At 34.8% G+C, this 18503-nt stretch overlaps 1 protein-coding gene across 1 annotated transcript in view; it reads right to left on the bottom strand.

Moving 5' to 3' along the window:
* Positions 1–18503, bottom strand: part of Sps1 (inactive selenide, water dikinase) — a 68529-nt gene that overhangs the window by 39445 nt on the left and 10581 nt on the right. The gene's annotated exons all lie outside the window — the stretch shown is intronic.

Genomic DNA, 18503 nt, shown 5'->3' with positions numbered 1-18503 from the left:
CCAAAAACTTGTCCAAAATACTGATATGTTTAAGAGGGTGATTGGAAATTAAAAATTTAATCTTGGACTTACATGACCTGGTAATATCAAGATGGTAAAAGATTTATCTTCATTTATAACAACACATCTGGGAGTAAACTACTGAGCAGCATGGTCTAACAACTCCTGAAGACCATCTTAGTTTCAGCACAGAAGTATCAAATCATATGCAAATACCATTACATTTATTTAGCATCAATTCAATTAAAGCCAAAATATGGCAGCATAGATGGGGAAGAAAAGCCATCAATAACAGCATTAAAGATAAATGATAAAGAATCTCTTTGTCTAATGACAACAGAAGGAATAGATGATGTTTTATCTCCAATACTAACTGTAATATATGACTTACTATATAACTCAGAAATATAATCTTTAAAAAAGAACAGCACAATAAAACTTGAAAGTGCTTCAAGAATAGCAGTATGAAAGACACTGTCAAAAGCCTTAAGAAATTAAAGCAGTTTAATGACATTTTCAGCACATCCATCATCTGGAATGAAGGCGCTTTGCTAACATCATGAGGAAATATCTTGTGATCACTTTAATCATAATTTTGTGGAATAGCTCAAGAAATGCAGGAGCTTTAGTAATAGGTCTGTATTCAGACAAAACATCATTTATATATATGTTAAGGATGATCTTAAGCAATGGAGGAATACGATTTATAAACAACAGAAGATTTATTGTGTCTGTAGGATCTCAAGATCCTACAGACACAATAAATGATACTTTATTATACTGATTGTTCAATCATATAATAAAGACTATCTGAATGAATGCAATGGAGAATGATCAAATCTATTAAGCTGAAATATGGATGGCGATGCAGAGAATATTAGACTTTAAAAGGCAAAAAATCTGAAACTGATTAGAAGATGTTTGATTAATTTCTCCTTCCAATATTATCCTTGTTGAAGCACCTCTATTTTGCCTATACATATCGTGCAAATGAGCATATTCTCTTTTTCAAATATCCACAACATTAACCTGTTGAGTACCTACTGGAAAACATGGTTGTTGACAAAGGACTTGTTTAATATAATTATCGAGCCTCCGTACCTCAGTCAGTATAGACAAAGCACATTGGTAGGAAAGACCTGGGTTCGATTCCAGTCAGTGATGTGAAGAACCTTTATCTGGTCTCTTTTGACTAAAGGTGAGTTAGCTGGTCTCATACAGAGGAAGAGAGTTTTTTCACCTAGAAATTCTGGTTTTTCATCCCTCAGAATACACACAGTTTAGTCAGGAATACTTAAGACACAGCAATAGGCCTGATTCACCAGCTATGCCAGTCCTGAATCTGGATAAATGGGGGGGGGGGGGGAGCATGCTTCCCTGTAAAAAGGGTTTCACGGCTGTCATATCATCATATGACAAATAAATAATGTAATTATTTACAGGGGGAAACAACAAAATTCCAATTAAATAAAGCTTTAGAAATAATATCCTTAATTGGGCAATGATGGTTCTTGTACACACTGAAGCAAATAACATTCTAAAGAAGAATGTTTCATTCAAAGAATATGTATTTATAGAAGGCATAAAGTCCTGATCAGTTTATTCTATTGCAGACTGTTGCTTACAATATGATTATTATTCTTAATTTGAGTGTATAACTGAGAGGAGACCTCCACATAGCCTTTAAAGGAATACGGAGAACCGACCAGGGCTTCTGACCTAATGTCCAATCCTCACCTTCTCATGGTGCACCCTGTTGGGTATCTACTTGGATACTGAACGAATGAGGATGGGCTAGCAATTTGGGATTTAGCCGACCAAAAATTGTATTCTTATTGGTTAAACCGAAATGAAAAATAATGGTACGACATGACAAAATTTCATGACGGCTGGGGCGTCGGCCGGTTAAACAAGGCCCCCGTTTCGTCAGGGAACCAGGGTGAACAGCGAAAAGTCAGCTACTGGAACAAATCTGAAAACAAAAACCAACTTAACATCACCAGAGTTAAAGATCGGTACTATCAACATAAGAAGCCTGAATGGCAAAGAAATGGAGCTAGCTGAGGAATTAGATAAGTACCAGATCAACTTAATAGGGGTGACTGAAACAAAAAAGACAAAAACTGGTGAGATCTTTCTGAGCAATAAATACAAAATGTTATATTCAGGCAATGAAATCAAGGAAAAGAAGGAGTAGCCATAGTATTCAACACAAAATACGAGGCTAATCTTCTTGAATGGCAGTCAGTCTCAAGTAGAGTAATGTGGGCAAATATGAGAATGGGGAACTGGACGATGAGACTTATTTGTGCCTATGGTCCCACAGAAGGTTCTACTAAGGTAGAAGTTGAGGAATTTTTTGAGGCTTTAGAAAAAGCAACTGACACAATGAAAAAGGAAAAGCTGGTCCTGGTTGGGGATCTAAACAGCAGAGTAGGAAATGATTGTGAGACATACAAAAATATTTTGGGAAAATTTGGAGAAAAGAGCAAAGCTAATAATAATGGCAAATATCTGTTGGATTTCTGCTCAGGACATGGACTGGTTATTACTAACACCATGTTCCAACATAAAAATGTGCACAAATTCACATGGAGAGAAGAGGCAAGGAACAAGAAAAGTCTCATTGACTATGTTATTGTTGATAGTGATGTTTTCTCCCTGGTGCAGGACAGAGTGTACAGAGGATTTGAAATTGGAAGCGATCACTATTTAGTCTTGAGCAGGATAAAACTGAATTTCATATTGAAAAGAATGACATGTAAGAAAGTTTTAAAACATATAAAAGTTGAACAGCTCTCAGATGTGAACTGTAGACTAAAATACGGAAAGATTATTGAAGAAAAAATAAGAGTTTGAGAACAGGAATCAAACCTTGGAGATTCAGTGACAAACTCTGAAGAAAACATTGATTGATTCTGCCAGAGAGGCATGTGGCGAGGTTGTCTGCAACGATAAAAAAATCAGAACTCTATGGTGGACACAGGAAGTTAAAGAGGCAGTGAAGGAAAAGAACAAAGCATATCAAAAGTTCCTGTCAAATAAGTCAGCTTGTGCTCTTAGAGAATACAGAGACAAATGCAAGAATGCTAAACACTGTGTAAAACTAGCTAAACAAAAGTCATGGAAGGACTTTGGCAAGAATATAGAAAATAAATATCAAGAAGGTGGCAAAATATTCTGGAGGTTGTTGAAGAAGCTTAGGAATGGAGGAAAGAGTGCTGTAAAAGGAGTTAGAAATGATAAAGGTGACATGAAAACAGAAGAAAAAGATATCCTTGAAGTATGGAGTAATATTACTTTGAAAAACTGCTAAATGAAACAAGCAGTGATGAAGCACAGTGGTAAAAAACACTGACCAGGCATGCATTCAGGAATCCATATCCATACTTGAAGTAGAAAAAGCCATCAAAGGCTTGAAATGTGGAAAAGCAGCAGGAGTAGATGATATTCGACCAGAAATGCTGAAATATGGTGGTATAAGAGTCTTACAGTGGCTGCACTGCATAGTTCAGAAAGCCTGGACAGAGGGACGAATTCCTGATGATTGGAGTAAAGCTCTCATAGTACTCACATATAAAAAGGTAAATAAAATTGAATGTGAGAATTACAGAGGTATTTCCCTACTGAGTGTTCCTGGCAAGATCTATGCAAGTATACTTGAGAAAAGGTTGAGAAGAATTGTGGAAGAAAAGCTTGGTGAAGAATAAGCTGGATTCAGGCCAAATAGAGGCTGTCAGGATCAGATCTTCACTTTACGACAAATAGTCGAGAAAGCATGGGAATATAACAGAGATCTGTATTTAAGTTTTGTCGATTTGGAAAAGGAATATGACAAGGTGCCAAGAGAGAAGCTATTCAATATGCTACAGTTATATGGTGTCAATGGGGCATTATATCAAGCAATATTTAGTCTTTATTTGAGTTGTAAGTCAGCAGTTAGAATTGAAGGAAGTACAGGAAGATGGTTTAATGTTAAATCTGGTGTGAGACAAGGATGTCCCTCTGTTATTCATTATCTATATGGATCACATTATGAAGGAAAGTGGTATTAAACATGATATCAAAATCGGAGATGTTAATATCAGCTCTTTGCTTTATGCGGATGATATTATACTTCTAAATAAATCCGCTACAAGTCTGCAGGATTCTCTGACTAAATTGAGTAGATGTTGTAATAGATATGGTATGAAAGTCAGCAATAAAAAGACAAAGACAATGAAAATAGGCAGAATCATTGAAAATGTAACTGTACTGTGAATGGAGAACCTGTGGAACAAGTAAAACATTTCAGCTACTTAGGCACGATTTTTAGTGAAGATGGTAAATTAAATATAGAAATAGACAACAGAATCAGCAAAGCTGGTACGGTAGGAAGTCAATTGAATAAATTCATATGGAATAAGAGAGAAATTAGTCAGAACACTAAATTAGCTGTATACAAGACAGTGTTCAAACCAGTTTCAACTTATGGATCTGAGAGCTGGGTCAGAAGTAAAACACTTGACCAAAGACTAGAGACCACAGATATGTGTCCTGAGAAAGATTAGGGACGTGAACAGATGGCATCAATGGCAGTATCATATTAAAAAACGAGGATATTAGGAAAGAACTTGACATTGTCAGCATCCAGAAATGTGTTAGCAGAGCTAATCTCAGGTGGTATGGTCACTTAAACAGAATGGGCAAAGAAAGATTAGCAAAACAAGTGTTCTCTGCAGGTTGGCAGGAAAACAGCCCAGAGGAAGACCAAGATATAGGTGGATTGATATGGTATAAAGTGCCTTGGATGATAGAAATATAAGATCTGATAATGTTGGAGTCTTGACAAGTAATAGACTGATTTGGAGGAAAATTGTAGATAGGAAGTTAGTAATGATGTTTCAAAATTTATTAAGTGTAGTAATTGATATTTCACATTTCATTCTGACATCCCAAAGTCTAAAAATATGTACTCTTAATCGAGTAAAATGGGTTAAACTGCTGGGACAAAGTTCACGGGATTAGTGCTTCCCATATTTGGACAATTTCATGCATTTAAATACAAATTAGCCAAATATTTAGCTAAAGGTCAAACTTAAGTTTCTGTGGGAAATTTTCGGTATTGAAACCACATTATTATGTAATTAAAGAGTTTAGTAGAAAGCAACAAAAACTCAACAAGTTTTGTAAGTCTTATGACTTATGTCATCAGGGGTACTGGTGCCTAAAAGTTTTACACAACAAAAGTCTATTAACAATTAATTATGCATATCAGATGTTTCTGATATGCATAATTAATATATGATAACTTCAACTAACATATAACTGATAATCCAGAATACAAATGGCAAATTCGTTACTGTATGGATATGCTTCAGAACATTTAGCCCACTAGGGGGACACCTTTTAGGACCGACTTCAGTTGCTTTCCTTCAGCCTCATTTGCTTAGTGTGAGTGTCTGCATGCACATATCATTGTTTTGCGATTCGTGAAGATGGCAATGTAACATTGCTGAAATACAGGTAGTTATAGTTTTTATAATTAATAATTGAGTTTATGGTGTCATTTCCTAAAAAATTAACAGAAATGTCAATATAAATACAAGAATACAACTGTTTTCTATGTTCATTTCAAAAAAAAAAAAAAACATTGATTTGTGGTTTTATGGCACAAGGAGAGTAGGTTATTTATTTATTTGTATGAGTTCCCATCCTTTCTCCTCCGTCCCTTTGGGAGGGGAACCCTACTGATGAGGGCTTAAGTATATGTATCTTATGATTGTATGTGAACAGGCAAATTGGTATCTTCACACAAATTGTGAACAGATTTTGAGGGACAAAAAAAATCTCACTTTCCAGGTTCCTCATGTCATGGACGCAAATTGAACTCAGATCTTTCTGACCAAAGGAATTCATCTACAATGAATGAGCTATGGAGGTGTAAAAACTCTATGTAGCTTAAAAATACCAAAGCACTTTACATTGATTTTTACATAGGTCAAGTCCCATGAGAACTGAAAATAACCTTGTTTGTTTCTATGTATATTTTGCTAAATATTACTGTAGTTAACCCTATGGGAAGGGAATGTATTTACTCTTTTAACGTCAAAAACAAAAAGGCAAATGCTTTGCCATCAGAACTTTATATATAGCAATGTGTAAGAGCATGTTGCTCTTACACATTGCTATATTCAAGTACCGCTTTCTCATACACCAGTTTTGTGTATGGGAAAGTGCTTACAAGCTCTGTGCATAACACAAGCTGGAGGGATTGTCTTAAGTATTCCTGACTGTATCCATATGTATTCACGGGACCAGTTTGCCTGCTTGCAGGCAAACTGGCTGCGGCCTCCTCATGTCGTTGACGGGAATCGAACCTAGAACACTCCTTTCCCAGGCATATGGTTGCTAAGCACCAGCTACTAGGCTAATCGTGCCGACGTTTTTTTGATGAAATGTTCAATGCGCTTTGCTTATTTCTCTTCTTCTTTTCATCATAAATTTGTTTATAGCAAACAAATGCACCGTGTACTCTCCTTTCTGCATTAAGATCTATTCAGCCATTTTGAGAACATTTCTGCAAGACCCTTCACTGTGAATTGTTTAACTATCTCCTCTCGTGTCCCTTTTTGCTCTTCCTTTTCTGCATTATGTTCCTCCAGTTCAACTAATTCTTTGTTGGTCAACTCTTCGGGGGCACTTTATGAGTAGAACTATGTCGCCATCATTCACTTCAAGATTTAGATTGTTTGCTAGGCACACTATTTCTTCACACAATTTGCAAAAGTCTTCATTTTTTTTTTTCAAAACTTCCAAAATCATGTATAAACCTTTTTAATGTCTTTTTCCATATGCCACTCATCTATTGAGAGGTTACTTCATCACAAGCCACAACATTTTTAATAACATGATAAATATTGAATGCTTTCCAGTCTGGTCATTTCCTTTAGTGACAGAAATGGCTTGTGAAAAAGTTCTCTGTAGATAATTAACCTTAAATACTGAAAGAACTCCCTGATCAATTGGTTGGATTAATGATTAATGTTTGGTGAGAGAACCACATGTCCTTGATCTTGGGGTGAAGATCACCAGTGTAGTGAATGACCTGGAGCATTATCTAGAATTAATAAAATTTTAAACTCTACATTTTCTTTCACAATAGCATAACAGTTGATTAAGGCATCCTCAAACAATTTTTGAGCCATCCATGACTTCTTATTGCTCTGATAATGAACTGGAAGAGTATGCTTCCTACTGTTTTTGAAGTTTTGTGGATTCTCACTGTGCCATGTCACAAATGGTTTCAGTTTTTATCCAGCTACATTACACCCTAACAGAATTTTATTACAATTCTGTTAGGGTGTAATGTGGCTTACTGGTTTTAAAGAGCTTTGAAACCAGACATAGATTTTAGCTTTTTGTGGATGAATGTTTGCAGGAATACTTAAGATAATCCCTCCTGGATGAAAATGGGGGGGGGGGGGAGATTGAGGTGGTGCTATAATCACCATACAAAAAAAGTTACACCAGAAGAGCCACAGCCTGAACCTTTACAGAGGGAAGGTAATGAAGATGTGATTGTGGAGGAAGATTTGGGTGATTATACTCATTTTACAGTGGCAGTAACACACAGTACAGTTTTATAAGGTTTATAAATTAAAATGACAGTACAGTCATACCCCGACTTATGCAAATCCGGAGTTACGCGGTTTCATACATGTACATATTCCAGTCCCGCTTCACCAGTCTTATCTTTCTGGCACAGGCCACATTCACCAGTGTCGCACGTGCTGTGAACAAGCACTGATGTGTTTTGCACGGTCTCCATTCATACACGATTTTTATAGTTTACAAACCTTGCAATTGTTTATTGTTATGTTCTTGATGAAAATTTTATCACATAAAAGATAATAATGTGGTCCAAAGGAAGCAAGTCTGATTCTTCTACAGCTAGCAAGAAAAGAAAAACATTGACTTTGGAAACAAAACACAACATTTAAAGATTTTGAAGGCGGAATGAAAATTTGTGAGCTAGCAAAGAAGTTTGATCTACAGGAATCCACAGTAAGAACAATCATAAAAGAAAGGTTTACAGATTTTGGAGGACATAGATTCTAACGAGAAATGAATTGTAGCCACAAGGTAAGGAATAAAAAAATCATTAGCTTGCTATGAAGAAATTTTGCAGTCAGACAAATCTATTAGATTTTATGAAACCATTGACATCGAAATAACTTTTTTTTTTTTTATGTACGAAAAATCATGATTATATTTCTTTAAAAAGTAGGTGTTTTTGTAAACCTTTGGTCCCAATTAACTAATATTTTGTATGTTTGTATGCAAAGTTATACCCGAGTTATGCGAATTCGACTTGCGCGCTTTTTGTTGGTTCCACCTACCGCATAACTTCGGGGTATGACTAGTCCCTAACCCCTATAACTCTATTGATTTAATGTATCGACTTATGCCCAACCGACTTGCGTCCTGCCTGATGGAATGAAACTCCGATGTAAGTTGAGGGATGACTGCATTAAGCTGGGCATGATGGAAAGGAGTATGATTGTCCATGTGATAGCTATTACACCAGAGCAAGACCATCTCTAGTACTGTCCTTACATACAAGTCATATTCCTGAAGGTAGGATTCTCAATGGGTTTTAAATGTTTCCCGTAGACAGAAACAAAAATGTTTACATTTCTGCAGCAGCTGCTTGTTATCTGACAAAACCCATAACAGCCCCATTGTTTAAATGTTCGTATTGTTTAGGCTTCGCAGACTTGTCCGATTTCTGGGAAGTATGGGTGACCAATGTTCATGCATTCCCCAGGAAAAGTATCCAATACATCTCTGGATGTATCAGGATCATTGGCAAAGTTCAAGTTACTTTCAGTGGATACTGAAGTATCCACTTTATTTTTTGTGACATCTGGTGGTTTGTCTTTAACCTTGCTATAATTCTTTTCACAAATGGGTTCTAATCAAATGGAACCTTTTTTTTTTTTTTTTTTTAAATTTCTGAAATGAGACTGTACATCATGCAATTGATGCACTCAACAGAGAAGCAGTCACAATCCTAAAGTTTGGATATGGTGAAATTATCAGATCAGAAAAATGAACACACATTTGGGATATGTAACTCTTAACACATACATGCATTCAAATATTTTAAACGACTAAAGTGAAAGTCATGAACATCACTTGTGGCATGCAATTTTCTTTGAACTGCTGGTACAATAATTAAAGTAATGACCAAATAAAAATAAATGTTATTCTAGTTTTGTGTCAACTAACATTAAAAACTAGTCAGCAAAATAAAACTGGAACAATTTTTATAGGAGCACTTCAAGACACGCTGATAAAGAAATATACAAACATGTTCTGCAAAACTCCAAGCTACTACAATATGATTGATTATAAGATCTCTCATGCACCACACAAATATCATTCAAATACTATTTTAAATGACTAAAGTGAAAATCATGAACATCACTTGTGGAATGCAATTTTTTTTTTTTTTAACTGCTGGTACACCAATTAAAGTGATGATTAAATAAAAACAAATGTTATTCTAGTTTTGTGTCAACTAACATTAAAAACTAGTCAGCAAAATAAAACTGGAACAATTTTTATAGGAGCACTTCAAGACACGCTGATAAAGAAATATACAAACATGTTCTACAAAACTCCAAGCTACTACAATATGATTGATTATAAGATCTCTCACGCACCACACAAATATCATTCAAATACTATTTTAAATGACTAAAGTGAAAATCATGAACATCACTTGTGGCATGCAATTTTTTTTTTAACTGCTGGTACACCAATTAAAGTGATGATTAAATAAAAACAAAATGTTATTCTAGTTTTGTGTCAACTAACATTAAAAACTAGTCAGCAAAATAAAACTAGAACAATTTTTATAGGAGCTCTTCAAGACATGTTGATAAAGAAATATACAAACATGATCTGCAAAACTCCAAGCTCAATAGTCCTATAATATGAGTGATTACAAGATCTCTCACACACCACACAAATATCATTCAAATCATGAACATCACTTGTGTCATGCAATTAGTTGCACAGAATGACATTTTTTTTTTAAACTGTGGGTACACTACCAATTAAAGTGATAACTAAATAAAAACAAATGTTATTCTAGTTTTGTGTCAACTAACATTAAAAACTAATCAGCAAAATAAAACTGGAACAAATTTTTTATAAGAGCACTTCAAGACATGTTGATAAAGAAATATACAAACATGTTCTGCAAAACTCCATGCTCAATAGCTACAATATGATCGATTACAAGATCTGTCACATACCACACAAATATGCATTTGAATATTTTAAATGACTAAAGTGAAAATGATGATTGATACACCAATTAAAGTAATGGCTAAACAAATTAAACATTGTTCTAGTTTTGTGTCAGCTAACATTAAAAACTAGTCAGAAAAATAAAACTGGAACAATATTTATAGGAGTGCTTGACATTTCATTTATCATGGCAAGAGGAATCTGTATATTATTTTTTCAACTAGGAGTGCTTGACATTTCATTTATCATGGCAAGAGGAATCTGTATATTATTTTTTCAACTGAAGGTGATTTAGCCAATTTCATATGGAGGTAGGATGTTTTCTTCCAGAAACTCTGGTTTTAAATCCTGCATACAAGCAAATCAACCTTGAGAACATACAATTTATAGACAAAAAATAGTAGTGGTGGTCGGCAGAAGATGTTATATATAGATGGTAGTAGCAGTTGTGTAATTTGTGGATTAAATAGAGAGAGTTGGACAGAGTACCTACCACAATGAGTCCTTGGTCTTTGGAGACACCATGTAATAATAATAAAACGAAATATACAACCATGTACTTGAGTACAGGTTGAGTGATTATTATGGGGGACTTCAACTATGGAGATATAAACTGGAAGGAAGAAAGATCACATGGCAGGAAGGAAATGGATTTTATACACTTGCTGAGAGGTAATTACTTAAGGCAGCATGTGATGGAGGGGACAAGGGGTGCGAGAGTATTGGACCTCGTCACAGAATCAGAAAGCTATCTATAACCAAGGTGACCATATTCCCCCGATTGGAGAAAGTTGCCATGCGGTCTTCGCTTGGGAGATTGTAAAACATGAAGAATATTCTGACAAAAAAAGGGGTATAAGTGGAACAAAAAAGGCAGGTGATTATGACAAGCTTTAATCTGTGCAATGATATAATATTCTACAGAGTAAACATGTTAGTAGTCCTTGGAATACAGTTAAGGGTCATCCAGAGGAAGCAATTTTAAATTGTATACCTAAGGTAAGACAGGTTAATCAGATAGGAGTTAGATGGACAAGTAATATAATTAAGCACAACGTGCAGAAAAATAAAATGCTGTGGAGGGTATACAATGAGAAAGGTAACCAGTATTGCAAGGAAGGCAAAATCAGATTATGAGAAGAATCTAGCTGAGCAGGTCAAAAGAAATCCCAAAGAGTTATTTCGTGATAGTGATGTTTACTCCCTGGTGCGGGACACCAGAGCGTATAGAGGATTTGAAATTGGAAGTGATCACCATTTAGTCTTGAGCAGGATAAAATTGAATATCATATTGAAAAGAAGAACATGTAAGAAAGTTTTAAAGCGAATAAAAGTTGAGCAGCTCTTAGATGTGAACTGTAGACTAAAATACACAAACATTATTCAAGAAAAAATGAAAGAATTTGAGAACAGGAACCAAACCTTGGAGATTCAGTGGCAAATCCTGAAGAAAACATTGAGTGATTCAGCTAAAGAGGCATGTGGTAAGCAAGGATAGAAAAATCAGAACTCCATGGTGGACACAAGAAGAGACAGTCAAGGAAAAGAAGAAAGCATATCACTAGTTCCTGGTAAATAAGTAAGCTTGTGCTCTTAGAGCAGCATTTCCCAGATTTTTCCTACGACAGAACACTTCACAAATCCTAAGTTTCACAGAACTTGTTATTTTGTAATGTATTAATAATTAATTATGGCATGATCATAAAGAGTATTAGCACACTTATGTATATGGTGCGACATGTTCATAAATATAAAATTACATTTAAATCGGTTATCAATCAACGGACTAATGAAATCATGTAGCATATTGTAGTTTCCTCAGGTCAACATCATTCAATTAATTTGTGCTGATTTTCACTGACATATCCCATTCTGATCACCAAAAAATTTTAAATTATTTATTTTAAGTACTTACAAGTGAATGCAGACATTTTCACCTGTGTGCTGGTAGTTTTCTCCTCCTGGAGATCGCTTTGTAGTCTAGAGGTGGATGAATCACAAGCACCTGCAATAAGAGCTTTCTTAACACCAAAATTAAACAAAGTCCCTTGTCACTTATTCATATTAAAATGTAAATCTGTAGGCCTATTACTTTTAAAAAATAATGGCACTAAGGTTTCGAAACGAGCACTTTCACTCTACAATACAAACTTGTGAAGAAAGTATTCAGTATTACTCGATTTGAGAACCAGATACAGACTACCTTGATCTTTAATTTCAGTGGAAAAGTTTTCTTTATACTTCCTTGCTGATTGGTCACTAACATTTACAACACAGATGTTATTTTGTTCAGTTTTGAGAACAGAGGATACAGCACCCATTGTTGTAAATCGGCTTGCAGGCAATTTTTATGACTGGTCATAAACAGCGACATTCCCGTTCCTGAATGTTGAAAGATTTCGATGCGTGAAAATTAACGATAATTCATTAATATTTCCATGTTTAAAAATATCCATAGTCATAGGAAGACTTTGGTAAGAACATAGAAAATAAATATCAAGAAGGTTGCAAGATCCTGGAGGTTGTTGAAGCTCAGAAATCGAGGAGAGAGTGCTGTAAAAGGAATTAGAGATGATAAAGGTGACATGAGAACTGGAGAAAAAGATATCCTTGAAGTATGGAATAATTACTAAATGAAACAAACAGTGATAGCACAGTGGAAAACACTGACCAGGCATGCAGTCAGGAATACATCTCCATACTTGAAGTAGAAAAAGTCATCAAGAGCCTGAAATGTGAAAAAGGTAGCAGGAGTAGATAACATTCAACCAGAAATGCTCAAGTATGGAGGTATATGTCTTAAAGTGGCTGCACTGCATAGTTCAGAAGGCCTGGACAGAGGGACAAATTCCAGATGTTCGGAGCAGAGCTCTCACAGTACCCATATATAAAAAAGTAAATAAAACTGAATGCGAGGATTAGAGGTATTTTGCCACTGAGTTCCTGGTAAAATTTATGCAAGTATACTTGAAAAGGATCGTGGAAGAAAAGCTTGTTTTAGGTCAAATAGAGACTGTCAGGATCAGATTTTCACTTTAAACAAATAGTTGATAAATCATGGAAATATAACAAAGATCTGTATTTAAGTTTTGTAGATCTGGAAAAGGCATATGACAAGGTGGAGGGAGGGGAGGGGGGAGAGAGAGAGAGAGAGAGAGAATTGAAGGAATTGTTAAGTCTGGTGTCAGAGAAGGATGTACAGTATCCCCTATGTTATCAATAAAGATAATCCATTATCTATATGGATCACATTATGAAGGAAAGTGTATTAAACCTGATATCAAAATTGGAGATTTTAATGTCAGCGCTTTGATTTAAGCAGACGATGTCAAACTTCTAAATATAAATCTGCTACGAGTCTGCAAGATTCCCAGACTAAATTGAATAACTGCTGTTACTTATGTCTATAACTAACGTAATATCAATTGTATTGAGAATGAAGAACCTATAAAACAAGCAAAACATTTCAGCTACTAATGCACGATTTTTAGTGAAGATGGTAAATTAAATATGGAAATAGACAACAGAATCAAAACTGTTATGGTAGGAAGTCAACTCAATTAATTTATATGGAATAAGAGAGAAATTAGTGAAAACACTAAATTAACTATATACAAGAAAGTGTTCAAACCAATTTTAACTTATGGATCTGAGAGCTGGGTTAGAAATAAAACGCTTGGCCAAAAACTAAAGACTGCAGATGAGATTCCTGAGAGAGTGAGATTAGGGACATGAATAGATGGCATCAATGGCAGTATCATATTAAAAACGATATTAGGAAAGTTCTTTCCTATCCTGCCAATCTGGGCAGAGTTCTGCTCAGATTAGCAGGAAAATGACCGAGAGGAAGACCAAGATATAGGCGGATTGATATGGTAAAAAAGTGCCTTAGATGATAGAAATATAAGATCTGATGTTGGAGTCTTGACAGGTAACAGACTGATTTGGAGGAAAATTGTAGATAGGAAGTTAGTAATGATGTAAATTTTTGATGTAGCATTATCATATCCTGTATACCCCTTGAGGGTACAAGGCAGGAATTTGATGATGATAGTTATTTCATTATGTGGCAAGTAAGAGGAAGAATGACTATGGGAGATTAACCTTAATGAGTGATGATGACACAGAAGTGGATAAAATAGTTGAGTGACCACTTTGCAAGGATATATCATCCTAGTGAGGTTACTGCATTAACCTATATGACAAATACTAATGTGAGAACCGAGATGGGTGAATTGGAGATTCTTGGGATATTGTGGAATCTGAATGTAAATACAGCTGTGGGATTAGATAGGATATCAGGTAGGGTTTTGCAAGAATGTGCAATGCCTTTGACTAATCTGTTTAATTTAAGTCTCAGCTCTGGTAGAGTTCCAAGGGAGTTGAAAAAGAGAAAATAATTCCTTTGCATAACAGAGGTTCTAAGACTACAGCAGCAAATTACAGATCAATCTGTATCATGGTGGTAAAAGTATTAGAAAAATTGGTAAAAAAGAGAATTCAAGAATGGGTAGATAAAATTATGATACTGTTTGAGGGTCAACATGGCTTTGTGAAGGGTAGGTCATGCCTTAGTAATTTACTAACTTTTTATAATAGAGTAACATCTGAGCTGAATAAAAGAAATGGCTACATTATGATTTTGTAAAGGAATTTGACAGAATATCACATGGAACCCTCTTATGCAAATTAGAACAGTGGGGATGAATATGACACTGGTTAAGACAGTGGCTGATATCAAAAGTGCTATATGGTGGGACAGAATCAAGGTGAAAACAGATGACTAGTGGTTTGCTACAAGGTTTATTTATGTACAAATTAAACCATTGCTGTTTAATTTGTGCATAAATAATATAGGGAAAAAAATGAAAGAAAATGTTCAGCTGTTTGCTGATGAAGTGAAATTAAGTAGAATAATAGTTAATCAAGGTGATGTGGAGAGCTTGCAGAAAATTTAAATAGGCATCAGTGTGGACAAAAGATAATGGACGTCAGTTTAATGTGGAGAAATCTAAAGTTATGCATTTTGGGATAAAGAGATTACAAGCCATGTATCATTGATGCAGATCTAGTGGCTGAGAATGGAAGGGATCCAACAGATCCTGTGAAGAATACTAATAACTAGTTTTGATATATCTAATTCTTACCTTCAATACATCCATACCTTACCAACAATACGTCTGTATCTACTTTATACTCAGTATCAGCAAAAACTATTATAATTCAGTCAGAAATGTCCAAAGACAAGTTAAAGCTGTTCAATTCTCATCTCTTCAATGGATGCGCAACATACAAATCATTAACAAAAAATGTAAGTATATCAACATAATTTGTGCTATTGAGACCTCTCAAGCAATATTCCCTTTATTTTTTGTTGGCTCATGTGAACATCAAAAATGTATGAAGTAGTGTGTGCTCACAACAGCAAGAAACACAAGCCACAAATTTGGTACACTTAAAATTGATGACCATCTTTGTTAAATGATGTATTATGTTAAATATTTCAACAGATCATTCTAAATCAGCATTTCTCAACCTTTCTAAGCCTAAGGACCAGTAAAATACCTAAAACAATTCTATGGACCACTAAGTTACAGAGGTGTTGGTGGGGAAAGGGGAGTTGCACTTTTTTGGCATTTAAGAAATCTTACCATACTGTCTATAAAACAGCAACTGAGTGATGAAAGACTTCGACAATGTCATCAATGATTTTGCAAACAGAAAAGCAAGAAAAATAACATTTCAGAATGCTGGAATTAAGTTTTACTTCAAAAATAAACAGTGCTTTTAATTTATTTCCCTATAGGTCATTTTGACTATTTCGGAAAAACTATGCCACTTATAACATAATAAATCTAAAAGCATGTTTTGAATACATATGGACACACAATTAAAAGCGTATCATCATTGAACAAACATTTAATTTTTATTATACAAATAAATAATATGATATAATTATGTTGTGAGAAGCTCAACCATCTTTTAATGAGATGGTTGAGCTTCTCAGCCCTTGCAGAGTTGCTAGATATCCGACTCAATATTGGTCAACTTCAGTTGAAGATCAGCACACACACACACACACACAGACTATTTCTGTAATTTGTTTTTACTTGAATGATCAATGAAAATCATTTCTCAGAAAGATAGGTTGTAGAAAACTGCATGACGATTTTCAATGCTTCTTCAGATAATTTGGGAAATTCACTTCTCACTGATGGCGAGATCCACGATCGAGCAAAACCAAGATCACGGAATTGCATTTTAAGTCCACTGTCACTTGAAAGCTCAATTAATTGTTTCGATAACGAAAGGTCATTCTCGTGACTAAAAGCCCAAAATGGATCACGACACAGAAATCTCTTATAAAAGTTATTTGGAAAATGTTTCAAAATTCCATTTCAGATTTTTGAAGTGGTCATAAACCCTTTCCAGAAACTCAGAATCAACAAAAATATCATTTTCCACTAAAAAGGATTCCAATATTGGAAAAAGTGCAAATTGTCTGTCTTTTACATTATTAATCCATAAAACCAGTTTTTTTTCAAATGTCTTTATTTTGTCATAGGCATCAAGAACAGTTAAAGAATTTCCCTGAAAGGAGAGATTTAGTTCATTTAATTTAGAAAAAATGTCTCTGAAAGATGGGATAGTGTTGATAACCATGCTTCATCAACAAGGTGTGATGTGATGCAAAATCAGAATTACATTCATTTACAAATAATAACACTTCGTACCTTAATTGAAATAACCTTGTTAGTACTTTGCCCCTGGAAAGCCAGCGAATTTCAGAATGAAGCAAAAATTGTATATATTCACTGCCCATTTCATCGTAGAGTACTGAAAATAACCTGTTATTTAACGGTCGAGCTTTAATAAAATTAACTGCTTTACGTTGTATAGCACAATTTTAAATTCTGGTGGCATTCCTTTGGAGGTTAACGCTTCCCTATGCATGAAACAATATACCCAATTCATATCCGGAGCTACTTCCTTGACTATAGAAACAACCCCACTATGTCTGCCTGTAAGAGCACAAGTCCCATCCAAACAGAAGCCTATACATTTTCCCTGGATCCCTTTGTGTATTATGTAATTATTGAGAGTGTGAAATATTTCTTCTCCAGTTGTTCAGAATGGCAAAGTTCTACAAAACAGAATATCATCATGAATGCTATTATCATGCACATATCTTACGTAGCATATTAACTGCACATCATTTGTAACATCAGTAGTCTCGTCTATTTGTAACGCATAATAAAGGCTCTTTTTAACTCTTTCAATTAACTGAGATTCTATGTCACCTGCCATATTAATTCTGTGACCAACAGCGTCATTTGAAAGAGGAATCAAATTAACATATATTTTAGTAACTTTCTGCCAAACAGTTTTCACCGCATCTTTTATAGCTGGAAGTTTTCACTATGTGCAAACTTAAGAGATAGACTGCTTCCAGTGCCTTACTATTAATGGAACCCATGGCCGAAACAATATCTTTCCCATGATTTAATGTCCCTAAGTGTCGCTGAAAAAATTCAATTGGCTTATTTTTAACATCACAATGTTTAGTTTCTAAATGTCAGATTTTTGCAGGTTTCATGCACTCGTTCAACAACACTTCACAACACAAAACACATTGTTCTGTTCACTTTTATCTCCACACCAAGTAAACCCAAATTCTAAATATGAACTGTTATATTTCCTACTGTATTTTTTCTTTGAACTGCTTGTTTCCTCTACTTTAATAGTATCAGATTTACTCGCTGTTACAACACATATATCACGATTAGGGTTAGCATCACCTGTTTCATTTGCTCTTCTTTTCAAAGTCCTAGTTTCAAGCCACTTTTCCATTATTAAAAAACATTTCCAAAAAATATATAAATACTGGGGTTAACTCACGACACACATTTCCCAAGTATCACTTAGCACTTCTGAAGATATACTGAGCCTTGGTTGAAAGAAGGAAACCTTCAAAGGCAGAAGCAATAAAACTATATTGTTGTTCACTTCACTCCTCTTTTATTATTCGTCGTTCTGCCATTACAAATTTAGCAGTAGAGTGACGAATAATAAGAGGGGCGAAGTGAACAACAATATAGTTTTATTGCTTTTGCCTTTCCTTGCTGAGATTTGAAGTGAACATGTGTTATCCACATTTCAATCAGTTGATTTTTATTATTGAGCATTCTGATGCTATTTGT

The sequence above is a fragment of the Typopeltis vanoorti genome, chromosome 1 (genome assembly GCF_054136105.1).
Source record: "Typopeltis vanoorti isolate ZY-2024b chromosome 1, IOZ_Tvanoo_1.0, whole genome shotgun sequence".
Lineage (NCBI taxonomy): Eukaryota > Metazoa > Arthropoda > Arachnida > Uropygi > Thelyphonidae > Typopeltis > Typopeltis vanoorti.
Note: the sequence above shows the minus strand (reverse complement) of the source record. Positions and strands in the feature narration are given on the sequence as shown.